This window comes from Parasteatoda tepidariorum, chromosome 4 (genome assembly GCF_043381705.1).
Source record: "Parasteatoda tepidariorum isolate YZ-2023 chromosome 4, CAS_Ptep_4.0, whole genome shotgun sequence".
Taxonomy (NCBI): Eukaryota; Metazoa; Arthropoda; class Arachnida; order Araneae; family Theridiidae; genus Parasteatoda; species Parasteatoda tepidariorum.
This window is the reverse complement of record NC_092207.1, coordinates 74,064,672-74,078,966: the sequence shown is the minus strand read 5'-3', so window position 1 is coordinate 74,078,966 and position 14,295 is coordinate 74,064,672. Positions and strand designations below refer to the sequence as shown.

The 14,295-nt window shown below is 30.8% G+C and overlaps 1 long non-coding RNA gene across 1 annotated transcript; it reads right to left on the bottom strand.

Moving 5' to 3' along the window:
• Window positions 1-251: 251 nt before the first annotated feature.
• LOC107445105 (uncharacterized) lies at window positions 252-5,188 on the bottom strand. Its single transcript, XR_001584208.2, has 3 exons — window positions 5,052-5,188; window positions 4,014-4,293; window positions 252-491 (listed from the first exon to the last, which is right to left on the bottom strand). It is a non-coding gene; the product is annotated as an uncharacterized lncRNA (long non-coding RNA).
• Window positions 5,189-14,295: the final 9,107 nt, after the last annotated feature.

Sequence of the window (14,295 nt, the reverse complement as noted above, 5' to 3'; positions counted from 1 at the left end):
AAAGAATTCTAACTAACACAATTGATAATCTTCTTTTAGCAAATCTGTACACAAGATAGTTTACTCGTATGAGATACAATAATTATGATGCTTAAATAAACATATCATTTTTAAAAACTTAAAGTTGTTCTGATGGAAACTTACATGCACTTTATTAATTTTAAAAAAATCACGCATTTATGAAAAAAATTTTAGGTATTTAAAAAAAAAATTTAAAAAATCATGTATTTAAAAAACACTGAATTGACTAATTTGTAAAAATTAACATCGTTCTTTAATTTAACAAGATATTCGAAATCAACAGAGTACAGTTTTAATTCAGAGACCATACATACTACACAAACATGTTTTTCAATAGTAATAATTAAAAGATTAAACAGCCAAAGAGTCTTTCCGTAACTTTTCAAAACATCTTAAATTGATTAGAATCAACATGTTGAGCGACACCAGTGTTTTCAACAAATATTTTCAAGAAGTTAAACGTCTGATACCTAAAAAAACATAATTTGCATTAGTCATTTTAAAAGTTTTAAAATAAAGTATGTGATAAAATAATAAAGCTATATAGTAAAATAAAGCTAAAAATGTTTGTACTCCTTAATAGTTATCTCACTTTTTAAGTATGTCACCATATCTCTCGAGCTTTTTAATGGAATTAAAAACAAATGCAGGAACTAATTACCAAATTTAAATGTAGCTCTTCGAGTCATTGAATTTGAATCATAGTACGTAATAATCATTGAAGAGAAAATTAAGGTATTCCGTTTTTTAACTTACGCACTGCACTGTACAACTGACAGCTGCATATGTCATTTTGACTCATTTTACGTAAAACACAGTCATTGTTGTTCGATTGTGATTATTTTTGAGGTCACTTACAATTAATATTTTTGGGTTTTTAGTTTTGGGGAAAATTAGAATTAGTAAAAATATAAGATATTTTTACGGATATCTTGATTTTTGTTTGAAAAAATGGTTCTAGGATGTCTTAATGCAAAAATAATCATACTTAAAATTCAACTTTGTTGAAAATTAAATTTAATAAATTCTTTGAAAACTATTTGTAAAAAACACTTGCTTGTTAGATATTGTTTTCATAAAAGCAAATTTCAGTCCATTTCTTTAAGTTTGACATTAATTGTCTATAAGCTAAAGGAGGTAAGCAGTTTCAAGTATCTTGGAAGTATAATTAACAAAAAGGAGAAACTGAAATAGATTAAACAAAGCCCGAAGTTATTCTCAATAAATTAGGAAAGGAAAAAACATAACAAATTCAACAAAAATTAAAACATTCAATACGAATGTTAAATCTGTCCTACTATATGGATATGAGACGTGACACTGCAAAAAATAACATGTAAAAACGTTAAGTATTTAAATTAACAACTGTTTAAGAAGAACCTTGCATATCAAGTGGATCCATAAAATTTGTTATGTAGAAATTCTTAGAATGGCAAAGCAGAAACCGATTGATCCGGAAATTAAAAAACGTGAATGGAAATGGATTGGTCATTTTCTACGTAAACCTAAAAAAATTAAAGTAAAAAAGTTTTTGATTGGGCAGTAGAGAAAGAGGAAGACCTAAAAATACTTGATTACTCTTGATTGATATTTGATAAATGATTGAAAACGATAGAAAAGACCGAGATGTCAAATATCTGGCCACGAATAGAGTGGGATGGAAAGCTATGGTAGATACTCCAATTCGAAGTGAAGAGGAATATGAATGTATGCACAGTTCCTGACCGAATTATTAGACGCAATATAAGATTCTATGCAAAATCTTAATAATCGAAAGGATACTATACTGCTTTATTGTTTTTATGCCACTGAAACCGGTTTGCACTTGTTTACGTACGCTTATCAATTGGTTAAATTAGACGATACATAATGTAAATTCAACAATTGGATAAATAAGGCAATATATTATATAAATATAGAATATTTATTATATCACAGGTATTATATCAGTGTATTATAATAATTAGACCAAATTATTAGACGCACTGTGGTTTTTTAATAATTACATGTTTTGCAAGAGTTTATATGCAATACTTTTAAATTTAAACATACATGTAATGGGTTTTTAACCAGAAGCTTTTTATATACTTCCTATTTGTATCGATTTTTAACGTATTACATTACAATGTTAACCAATTGATACACGAACATAAACAAGCGTAAACTGGTTTCAGTCGCGTAAAAACAGTAAAGCTGTATAGTATCACCTGATAATTAAGATTTTACGTAAAATCTTATAGGACGCCTAATAATTTGACCAGTGACTGTATGTAATTGTCTATGCTGAATAAGTTCAGATCCTTTTTTTATCCAATTAGATCGTGGTGACTGATACACGCTAAATCTGTCAAGTCTCAAAGTCCTCCATGTTCCCATAACAAATCAATACCTCTGGAGGTACTGATCCAGGAGTTTCCTTGTCTACTGGATTGATTCAAAATGACAAGGCTACGGAGCTGAACATTAGTTGTCATAAACCAGGGCTCGAAGAAAGTCAGAAATTTTACCCGTCCCCGAGGACGGCCAGTCCAACAATGTACCCGTCCTCCTTTGAAACTAACCCGTAGCTTCTAAATAAATAAAAATATAATTTTCTCTTATTTATTACAAACATTTATATAAATTGCACAATGAATTAGTAGTTACTAGGATTACAAATACTAGGCTACTAATAGTAAAACCTAGTACTTCTTTTATGAAATAATTTATTTCTTTTATGGAATAATTTAAATGACAGAGGTCAAGTTATCTGGAATGTCAATTTATCCGAGGGTACTTCGTTTTTTAAATGAAACAAATATGACGTTTGCCTGTTCCGCAATCAAGCCAATGATTTACAGGGGTTTCTGCACAGAAATCTGAAAGGGGTTTTCCATTTAGGTGGATGTTCGTAATTGCGTTTAACGCTTCTTGTTTAAGACCAGTACGTAATGTGTTTTTTGTAAGCTCATTGCTGAAAAGCCTCTTTCAACCACTGCAGTACTCACAGACAGAGAAAACATCAATTCCACCAAGCGCAGTATGTTGCTGTGTTTCTAGATTAGAGGGTCATTTTAGAAGTGAGGCGCTAGACTCTTGTAAGATAACAAAAATTGAAAATGTATCACGAATATTAACGGGAAAATGGCCGTCCGCGCGGACGTCGGATTCGAGATATTTGTTGTCCGCAGGGAATTTTTGACCGCCGAGGACGGGCGGACGGGTGGTTTTTCGAGCCCTGTCATAAACCCAAAAATTGGGTCGGCTGTTCAACGACGGATATAAAATAAAATAAAATCACTGACATTAGTTGTTATTGCTTTACACCACAAATATAAAAATCGAACAGTGTGTCAATGTGTTAAAAACTTTGAATTTTGTTCGTTCATTAAATAATATCTGAGAAAACTTCAGAATGTAATAAATACATTAATCAAGTGGTAGTTTAGTTTTATTTGGATATCTTGATCATCTATTTAGCAAAAAATATTATTCTTACCTTCACAAGGTGATATGTTAGTCGATTACAATATATAATTGAATGAAGAATATAAAGTTATTATGAATTTTATTGTGATGTAAGTGTTAGAGAAAACATTTAAAAAAAACTAAAATTTTTTAAAGAATGTAATTTAAAAATACGTGATATTTAAATAGCTGCTATCTTAAAAATTAGAAATGTTAGAATCTAACGTCCTCTTCAACGTCATCACAACCGAAAAATGCTTCTATGATGCTTAAAATACAAGACAAGACAATAAATAAATCACAATTCCTATCATTGTTTAGAACTTTCTTGTGAAACAAAATGTATTTTTTAAATTGAATATTTACTTTTAGTTATGCACACTCGTAAATAACTTTTAGAAAATTATTCATTTAAAAATGATTCAACTGTTACTCGTAATATTATAAAAACTTACGTTTCAGAGAACTTAGCCAAAGGCATTTTTTAATATTAACCTTTGGCAAAATAGTTTAATTTTTCTTTAATAAAAATTGAAGGTACTTACACAAAGCTGATTATTTCTTGTAATAACTAAGAGGATAGCTGTAAGTTAAAGGATTTGCGTAAGTGTAGGCTATAGGAGCTGGAACTTTTTGAATGTAAGTAGTGGTTGTAACAGTAGGTGCAGGTGCCACATAGGAAATTGGAGTGGAATACCTTTTAACATAGGTAATTGGTTCAGTAATGGCATAATTAACCGGATTCACAGCGTAAATGGGCGGGCTGTAGCTATAGTATTCTGCAGCCGCGGCGTAGCTGACAAGGCAGAAAAACAGAGAAATAACCTAAATAAATGGAGTTCATTTTAGTTAATAAATAAATAAATAAGTTATTTAAATAAACTTAACCGTCAATGTATAACTTGTAACCTCTGAACTCATGAGTTGCCAAGTAGCGAAACTGTGTAAGGACCACCAAGATTTTCTTCTTCTTTTCGTTTTTATGCTGCTAAAAAATACCCTGAATAATTTTTGATCCAATTATTGGATCTTCACTTATCATGACTCAAACATAATGGTTTAAAGAGGTGCAATGGTTCCAAGATGTTAACTAATTAGCACAGATGTTGTTATAAGTTACGAAATCAGACACGAAAACGTACTTTCTCTGGATAAACATGCCTTTTCCTTCGACGGATTTGAATTTTTGACTCCCAAGAAATAGGGATTGGCCGAATTCTGGAAAGCGATCGAAGTTTGGACCCCTTAATGTTAATTTTACTTTTTGCGTATTTTTTCATTTTTGTCAAGAACTTTTGAAACAAATTAAAAAAATTTACACACCATTATAAATTGTTTTATTTGAAAATAATTCCATGCGAAAAATTAATATCGTGCTTTTTAATGTTCTCATAGAGCCAGAAACACGATAAATGTTACCATATTATGGTAGTTTTGACTATACTTTTTTTCTCAGTGTATGAGCAGACTTATAGAAAGGTAAAATTCCCATTTTCTTTAATATAAACATCCTTCATGAAACGACATAACATACCAAAATTTAGAGCAATTACAAAAAGTAGCTACATCAGAAATGATCTTACCAAATGCCTCATGCTAAAAAAACTTCGGTTTCCAAAAGCTACTGGATTAAAAAAGCAAAAACCCTGTGATGTGTTTGCCTACTTAAATACAAAAATGACAACGCATTGGAGTTTAAATACTTGTTCAAACCTTGGTCTTATCAAATTATGGATATACATTTTTTTAAATTGAATTCAGTCATTTAAATTTCTATTCAAGTACTTTCCAAATGCCCGATTGTTTAGAGTCTTTAAGAAGTTCTATTTATTCTCAACACAATAGCAAATCTTGAAGAATAAGTTTTTATCACAACGTTATTTAAATTAGAATTGTAAACAAACTATGAATTATAATGTCTGACAATTTACTCTTAAAGTAATAAAGATTGCATTTGAGATGTTTGTGATCTCTGTTCATTTATTATTATAGCTCATAACAAGTTTTCGCAACGTTTTAAAAATACCATTAGATAATTGAGTAAATCGACATGCAAAAGAAACCCCGTTTCTTTTATTTTACTTTAATGCTTGTGTGCGTGAAAAAAATATCCATCTATCTTATAAGCATTTAGAAATGTTATCAACATTGTTAGAAATTTCTCGGAAAAATTGTTATAGAACAATTTATTTAATTGTTCTTTTACAGTATTCAGTCAAAACAGACAATTAACCATAAATAAGATGGCATTCAAACTGTTAATTGTGAGAAAAACTGATTATTATCTGCTTTCACTGAATACAGTTATATAACCGTAATTTTATTTCACCTACTAAGCCTACCTGATGAAGCCACTTAATTCCTTGAAGATAGGTACATATTATAGCTGAGAGGGCTAGTCTGACAAACTCATGAGTGGCAGAACGGGATTTCGAGTCCCAGTGTTAGCACCACAATATTTTCTCTACCACTATATTAGTCCCTGCCTTCAACACATGAAGAGCTTCCAGAGTCCTGCACTCCCCAATTCGAAACCCAGGGTTATTAGAATATGGTACCCTCATTCACGAATAGATGGCAGCACCATAAAGTTGCTAAACTATCTCCAATGGCAAGCTAAATTTCTTTTTTTACGGTTTTAAAACTATGCTAGTTGTAAATGGTTAAAAAAACGTAAAAGTAAGAAATGTTCGTTACCGTACACTTTACGGTTAGTTGTAAGGGCAGACTGATTCTGATTATTTTACCATCATTCTAGAATGAAAATGAACTTATTCAAAAAATAATTTCAATGTATTACACTGGGGAGCAAATTTTTTATCGCATTTATTCGAACACTTGATTCCGCCTAGTTCGGAAGTGAGGATTTCAAATTTGAAATTAGTTTTGTTTCTAAAGTTACAATTTCTGAAAGCGATATTTTTGGTTTATTTTTGTCGAAATGTACAAGCTTAAAAGCATTATATGTATCAAGAGGTCGCATAAAGGTTGCGACAAACTTCTAGGAGAGTTCAAGCTCATCCTCAGGTTTAAAACTGCATAGGAAACTATGTCCGGATATGATGTCGTAGGCGGCTATCAGCGCTTCCTTATTATGACCTGTTCAGAAGCACATGAATTTGTTTATAATTTAACAGAATTCATATTCAAACAGTTCATAAAACAGCGGCGCTAATGGCGTATGATGACATTTCTAACCGCAGATTTCTATGCAATTTTAATCTTGATTGTGCTTTAACTCCTCTAGAAGTTTGTATTAATATTTATGCAACCCCCAGATATGTATAACGATTTTAAACTTGTACATTTCGACAAAAAATAGACTAAAAATGTCTTTAAAAAAACTGTAGCTAGGAGAGAAAAACCAATTACAGATCTGAAATCGGCATTACAAAAGCATCTAAGATCTGTAAAAAAAAATCTCATGCAATAGAAAATTTGAAAAAAAAAATCGATGGTTCCCTATTGTTATTGGTAGTGTTTAATAGGTAATTAATTAAATATCTATAAAATTTATATATCTTGATTGTTCCGGTTGAAAAGGATATGAACTTTTATTAGCGATCATCATTTAATATTGTTTTGAGGAATAGCGTATCTATATGGGTACCGTTAAAGTATATGAATTTTGATATAACGAATGAATAAAGAAGTAAAAAAACAAGAAGAGAAAGAAGTCCGTGAGTAAACGGATCAATAAATTAGCATGCTATGAAATCAGTCATGAGCGTTTAATGACAGAGTGACATATTGAAAACATATTTACTTTCAAAAACATTTATTTATTCTATAGAGATTTACATAAATTACAATCAAATCCCGTCAGCTAGTACCTTAAAAGCGCATATAGTAAAACAACTCATAGTTATATTTTGTTTTGCAATAAAAAATTTTCTGTTTTGAATATTTTAAATCCTGAAATTAACTATATAAAGTTATGTTTCCCTTATGTCAAAACTTGAAGCTATACTCTATTTTTTAACGAGGGGCATTTTCATAAGTGAAAATATGTTTAGAAAACTTTTCCTTGAAACTAAAGATTCAAATTACTACTTTCAAAATTTTCAGATATTGAAATATTTCTTGTCTATAAAACTTAAAATATCTGCACACTTTTTGATTTGAAACATAAATTTAAAAAATTAATATTAACTAGAATGTGTATTGTGTTCCCCTCTGTCACCAATGTTCAAAATATTTCAAGAAATTAAGTTGCCTGAAAGATAAACAAGCAAACAATTAACACTCTAGTTAAAACAATTTACACTCTATTCAAATTTATACTGCTGAGATTATCTTGGAAACACATAGGGCTGCTAACATTAGCACTGCTAAAATTTACGCTGTTAAAATTGCTTTTTGTAAAATTGTATAGGGAAACAAAGCTTAATAAATGGTAAGCAACAGTGGATAAGGTGGACAATATGTAGAGCTAAATTTTATTGTTATTGCACTGTTAATTACTGAGTTTCAGTCAGAGTTGGGCAAAAATGTAATCAATTACATTTTTCGATTACAGTTATCAATTACTTGTAATCATAATTACAAGATAACATAATTTCAATTGCAGCTATAATCGTGACTACAACAAATAATTACCGTCATCTATTACTTGTAATCGTGATTGCAACTTTAATTGCAGCTGTAATCGGTGTTACAATAGTCGATTACAATAATCAATTGCTTGTAGCCGTGATTACAACCTTTTAAAAATATTGATTACAGCTGTAATCATGATTACAATAATTGATTACAGTCATCAATTGCTTGTAATATTTATTACAATTCACCAAAATGTTTATTACGACTGTAATCGTGATTTCAAGTAATTGCGATTCCAAGTAACCGCAACAAAAATGATTACGGGTAATTATGATTACAAGCAATCAAAATATATGATTACATGTAATCAAAATATATGATTACATGTAATCATGATTACATATAATCGTGATTACAAGTAATTGTGATTACTTGTAATCAAACTATACGATTACAAGTAATTACGATTGCATACTATATGCAAATACATTATGTAAGTGCGTTTAGGGTACATGTTTTCATGTACATCGAATGTAAGCACGCATGTGCGTACAATTTGTGTTTCCTATTTATACAAATACATGTTTTAATCATATAAATATTGATACCTATATTTCTTTTAATAACTTTAATATTTAATGAAACATTAAATTAAAAGTCAGTAAATAAAGTTTGGATGAGCATGGTAACAGAATGGAAGAATAAGATAGTGGGAGAAAGAAACTGCAAGTCACGTGGGCAGGTTCAGTTGAAATGAAGAAGCGTTTGCATGGAACTGAAATTTAATCTTACCGTAAAAAAATCAAGTGAACACTAAAACAATTTGGCTACTAAGGGAAAAAATTCTTAACCTGTTCGAAGCTTTATTTTCATACAATATAGTGACAATTTTTAAAATGGCTACCTTATCTAAAAATAGTACATTCAGGAAGACACGTGATCCATTTTCGCTAACTCAAACGAGATAATTTAATAATGGTAACAGTGTTAAATAAGTAGAGTGGAAACTATCCGGGGACAACATTAACATATTTGATTGTTATTCAAAAGTAATACTAAAGCTGTGTTGCACATATAACTCATTTTACCCACCTAGATAAATTAAAATTATTTTCAATTTGATAGTTGGTTTAATTGCAGTAAGGGCTGGGCATAGAAATTCAGCTGTATTTGACCTATTAAAAGGGTATTACACACACAATTCCTATGCATCCATATTTAGTAAAGGCATATAGTAAATTAATTTGAGAGCTACAAAAATTATTTGGAATTTTATTTCAGTAATTAAAATTATTCAAAAGCATGGGACATCAAAAATACAAGTTTTTTGAAAATTAACCATGATCCCTCTTTTTTTTTATTAAAAAGCAATATTGCTAAGTAATAAAGAGATCACAATTTCTGAGAAAACAACATTATTAAATATTATCTTTTTTTAGAATTGTTTTCTTTTTTTCAACTTCGAACGATGCAAGGAAACAGTGCGGTAGTACATAGCCTAATGTGCGACCCCTGCAAAATTTTCAGGAGATGCATCTTTGGCTATGCATCCTTTTGGAAATGTGCCTTTTCGGAAAAAATCATATTTAAGAACTTAAGTTTTTTAGTAAAAATATCTAAAATGAAAATAAATAACTGAATAATATCTCTTTTTATATTTTTTAAACTAACCTATATTGTCTTTAGATTATTACCTGCCTTACAAAGGTAAAATTAATTTTAAAGTGTTGGTAATAAGCCAGATATTTATTTATTATTTTTTTGCATCGTGAAGAATTTATCAACACATCATTAACGTAATTTTTTGAAGGAAAAGCGAAATATTTTTATTTTTATTTGTATAGAATTTTAATTTACGGGAATTCTATGCTTGTTAATAGTTAAGTATTAAAAATTAAATCTGAATAAATTAAATTCACAATTTCTTTTTAAGAAAATCGTAAGTTAATTCGGGAGCGAAATTTTAATTTTCTGCTTAAAGTTTATAGCTGATAATCTGAATAATCTGAATAAATAGCTTTGTACCCAGGAAAAAACTGAACTTCATACATTTTTCTTAAATAATTATATTTCTTGACAAAGTTATTAATCGTAATTAAATAGTCTATAGGCAGACTTTTTTACATATGTATCGTTAAAATAAATCACAGAATATATTTTATCATTTGAATTTAAGCCTGTATTTAAATTAACTTTAAGTGCTAAAGATACTAAATATCAGTATATTATACATTGATTAGTGTTTATTTACTGATCTGAAATGCGAGAAGGAAACTGATTTATTTTTACTCAATTTTTAACTACTCTGGGGTGAGAAATGAAGAGACTATGCAGACTTGGTCGATTATCTCTAGAACTACTGGACCTATTTTAGTGAAATTTGATATGTACAAAACAAATAACCATTCAACAATTGCAATACACACGCATGGTAGCGCGTACTCGTTGAAGACGGGAGGTATGAAACAGCGATTGCAGAATAAACAAAAAGAATGGGTTAATAGAGGGTATGGTCCCCTCTTACAGACATAGAGGCCTTGCAGCGTGATTTCATACTTGAAATAAGGCAATTTATCATTTCGTGTGGTAATTGTCGTGTGGCAATTTCATACCTTCCAACTCCAACAAGTGTTACTCACGATCATGCGTGTTTATTACAATTGTTGATTGATTATTTGTTGTTTTGCATTGTATTAATATATGTGCATATCAAATTTCATTAAAATCGGTCCTAAAGGTTCTAGAAATAATCGATCAAGTCTGCAAATTTTCTTCTTTTTTACACCAGTTTATTTACTTTTAATGCTTGTAATTTTGAAATTATTTACCTTTAGAGAAAAAGGTTATTGAACATTATGTGGGCATATTCCGCAGTTTATTTCCTCTTATAATGCACTCAAAACATTTGCTACACTATACTTCTATTTTTAAGTATCTAAAAACATAATACGCTCATCAGATAAAATTAGCTCTCACCTTGGAGAAATTATTAGGAGAGGATTAGTTTGAAAGCGGGTCCGCGATGATTTGGGGCGTTTTTCATATTAAAACTCAAGTCCACTCATAAAGATGGCTGCTAACTTCAATTACCATATTTATTTTAACATTTTGGACGGTCAGAAGTTACTATTTTTTTACTTAATCAGCATCTTAATGACAGGTTCGTTGTTTATATACCTATTTCAATATGACAACCACAAAAATCATTGGGATCGAAGAGAAAAGAGTGGTTTATGTGCATTCATATACCCTGTTGTACCTCAATTGGCTTGCAAAATCACCTGACCTGAACCTCATAGGAATCTAGGAAAAGCAGGTGAAATGCTGAAATCAACACCCCAACAATTTTTTGGATTGGCGTGACTGAATCCTGAGAGAATGAATCTTATGGATTTACTTCCTAATCAATGCTCTTAGAAGAAAAGTATGGTCAAAATCACCAAAATATGGTAAAATTTATCATGTTGTATCCGTATTGTTTACCGAACGTTCTAATACTGATTAAGGTAAAATCAACAAAAAAATATAGTTTTATAATGTGTGATAAAATTTGGTAAATGAGGCAAAATTTGGAAATTTATTGTAATACCTAAAAGCATGGCATGAAAACCATCGGTCACATTTACTTTTCAGTTTTGTACTTCTTACTGAAAGTGTGGTAATCAGAAATGTAATTTCGAAGGACCAGAATTTCCACAAAGCCGTTATCATAGGAACGGAACCATTACCAAATGAATGTTTTAAATACCGTATAGTTGCGTACTATAAAACAGAATTATGTTTTTTTTTACCTATAATATAATTACCATACAGAACAGTAATTTTACCAGAATTTCTTTTCTCCGTGTAAGCACTCATCACATTGAAGGCCAAAACTGCAGAATATTAAATGGTGCTTTTAAGAGATGACAAATTGTTTCTCAGGTGAGTTTATGCTTGTGTTACTTAAAAGAACTCAATGTATCTATTTAGTAAACAGACATAACTTAACAAAACAAAAAGAGATTTTATTTTAAAGTAAAACAAGGCTTAACAGATTTTTTTTAAACAAAGGTTAGTTAGAGAAGAAATGTTGTCGATAGACTCTTTAAACTCTTGACAAAACTTTAGAATTTCTTATTAAGTCTTTTAAGTGTTGTGCCAAGGTGTCTCTGAGTGTTCATAAACTGAGTGCTTAGTTAAAGAAATTTCCTCTCCAAGACAACAGAACCTGAAAAATAAAACAAAAAAATTTAATAAAGTCAAATTAATCAAACTTTTTGAAACGTAAAAACATTTTACACAAAAAAATTTTACATTTGTAATGAGATAAATTTCCAGTACAAATGTTTTATTCGACAAGAATCTTTGTATCCCCACGGTTAAGTGGTCAACTAAAAAGTGATAACTAATCATTGAAAACAATGATTTTAATTCTTTTCACGTCAACTGTTAATATATTCTTTAAATAGGTACATAGGACAGTTTTATTTCCCTATATTTTCTCTGTACGTAGTTGTGATAGTCACGAATAAGAAATTGTTTCAATAATAAGCAAATAATTAAGCACATTTTAAATACTTTTCAATTTTATGAAAAGCACTGTCATTCTAGAAACTCTAACTTGCTGAATTCATAATACTTTTTTACGCTTTTTAATTTGTGAAAACAAGTTCATCAGTGTGAAGACAAAGTTAAACATCTACAAAACTTTAATCAGGCCTATAGTTACGTATGGAAGTGAGTGCTGGACCCTAAACAAAACAGAGGAGGAAAAACTGCTAATTTTTGAAAGAAAAATTTTGAGGAAAATCTTTGGATCTCTTCAAGAGAATAACGTAAGGAGAATTCCTTACAACCACGAAATTTACAAAAAATATGACAAATTCAGTGGGACCGACATTGTGAGAACTATTAAAGCATCACGCATTAGGTGGCTGGGCCACCTCTTCAGAAATTCTGATGCCGTCCCTGCCAAAAAAGTGACTTTTTCCACAATTGAAGGGACGAGACGTAGGGGACGACCACCTACAAGTTGGATAGACGACGTTGAAAAGGACCTCAAGCTATTGGGAGTCAACCGCTGGCGGGCCGTCGCACCGGACAGGGCCAGATGGAGGAAAATCTGCGAGTCAGCCTTGGCCTGTGAAAGGCTGTTGCGCTTATGAAGAAGAAGAAGAAGAATTTGTGAAAACGTATGAAACTTTAGAAACTCAAAATGAATGTTTGCATTGGGTAAACAAAAATTAACACTGGGTAACAAGTTTTCTTTTTTTTGCAGTTATACAAATACTTGATCTACTTCGGATGTGAAGATTTCAAATTTGAAATTAGTTTTTCTCCTAAAGCAACACTTTTTAGTCAATTTTTTGTCGTGATGTACAAATTTAAAAACGTTATATATAACTGGATGACGCCTAAATGTTGCAACAAAGTTCTAGGGGAGTTATAGCATATCATCAGGATTAAAATTTCACTGGAACCCATGACTGGAAATGCTGTCATACGTCTTTAGGGGATACCCCGTTCAAAAGCCCAAGAAGAAACAGTTCACAAAAGGAGAAGCGCCGTCTGTAGAAATTTCCTGGCATGGATTCCCATGCAGTTTCAATCCTGAAGATGTGCCCTAACTCCCTTAGAAGATTGTCGCAACGTTCATCAGACCCTCTATCATATATAGTTTGTCAAAATTAAGAACTCCCCTAGCCATTCGACTGGTACCGTGGCGGTGACTATGGTAACGAGGTATAACTGTTTCAAATAGGGGTGTGAGGTCATTGTTTAGGACAGGTTTTGGCTCGGATCGTCGAGCGAAAGGGAATCTTTTACTTCGGTCTATTGTGTTAGCCCTAGAGTGAAGCGAAGCTACCCTCCCTGAAATGCGTTATTCTTGTTTCCACAGCAGCAGACGACTTCAGAATTTTGTGGTGGGGGGGGGAGTTCTTACCGTTGACAAACTATACAAAGTTTCCAAACAATTCCACAAAAAATGGACTAAAAATGTCATTTAAAAAAACTGTAGTGTGGAGAGAGAATACTTATTGCAGATTTCAAATCAGGGGCGTGGAAATATCCAAGATCCGTTAAAGTATTTAATGCAACAGAAAACAAAAAATATATGTCTCCAATGTAATCAATAAGCGCCACATTAGAATTCGAATTAAGATGTACCATAAATGTTTAGAATTTTTTTTATATTTTTCTGCACTATTTGAATGGAAAGTTGAATTATTTTAGGGAAACACAAAATTATTCACAGAGGGATGATTGCCTCAATATTTCTCAGTGCCTAACGATAGAAAACTA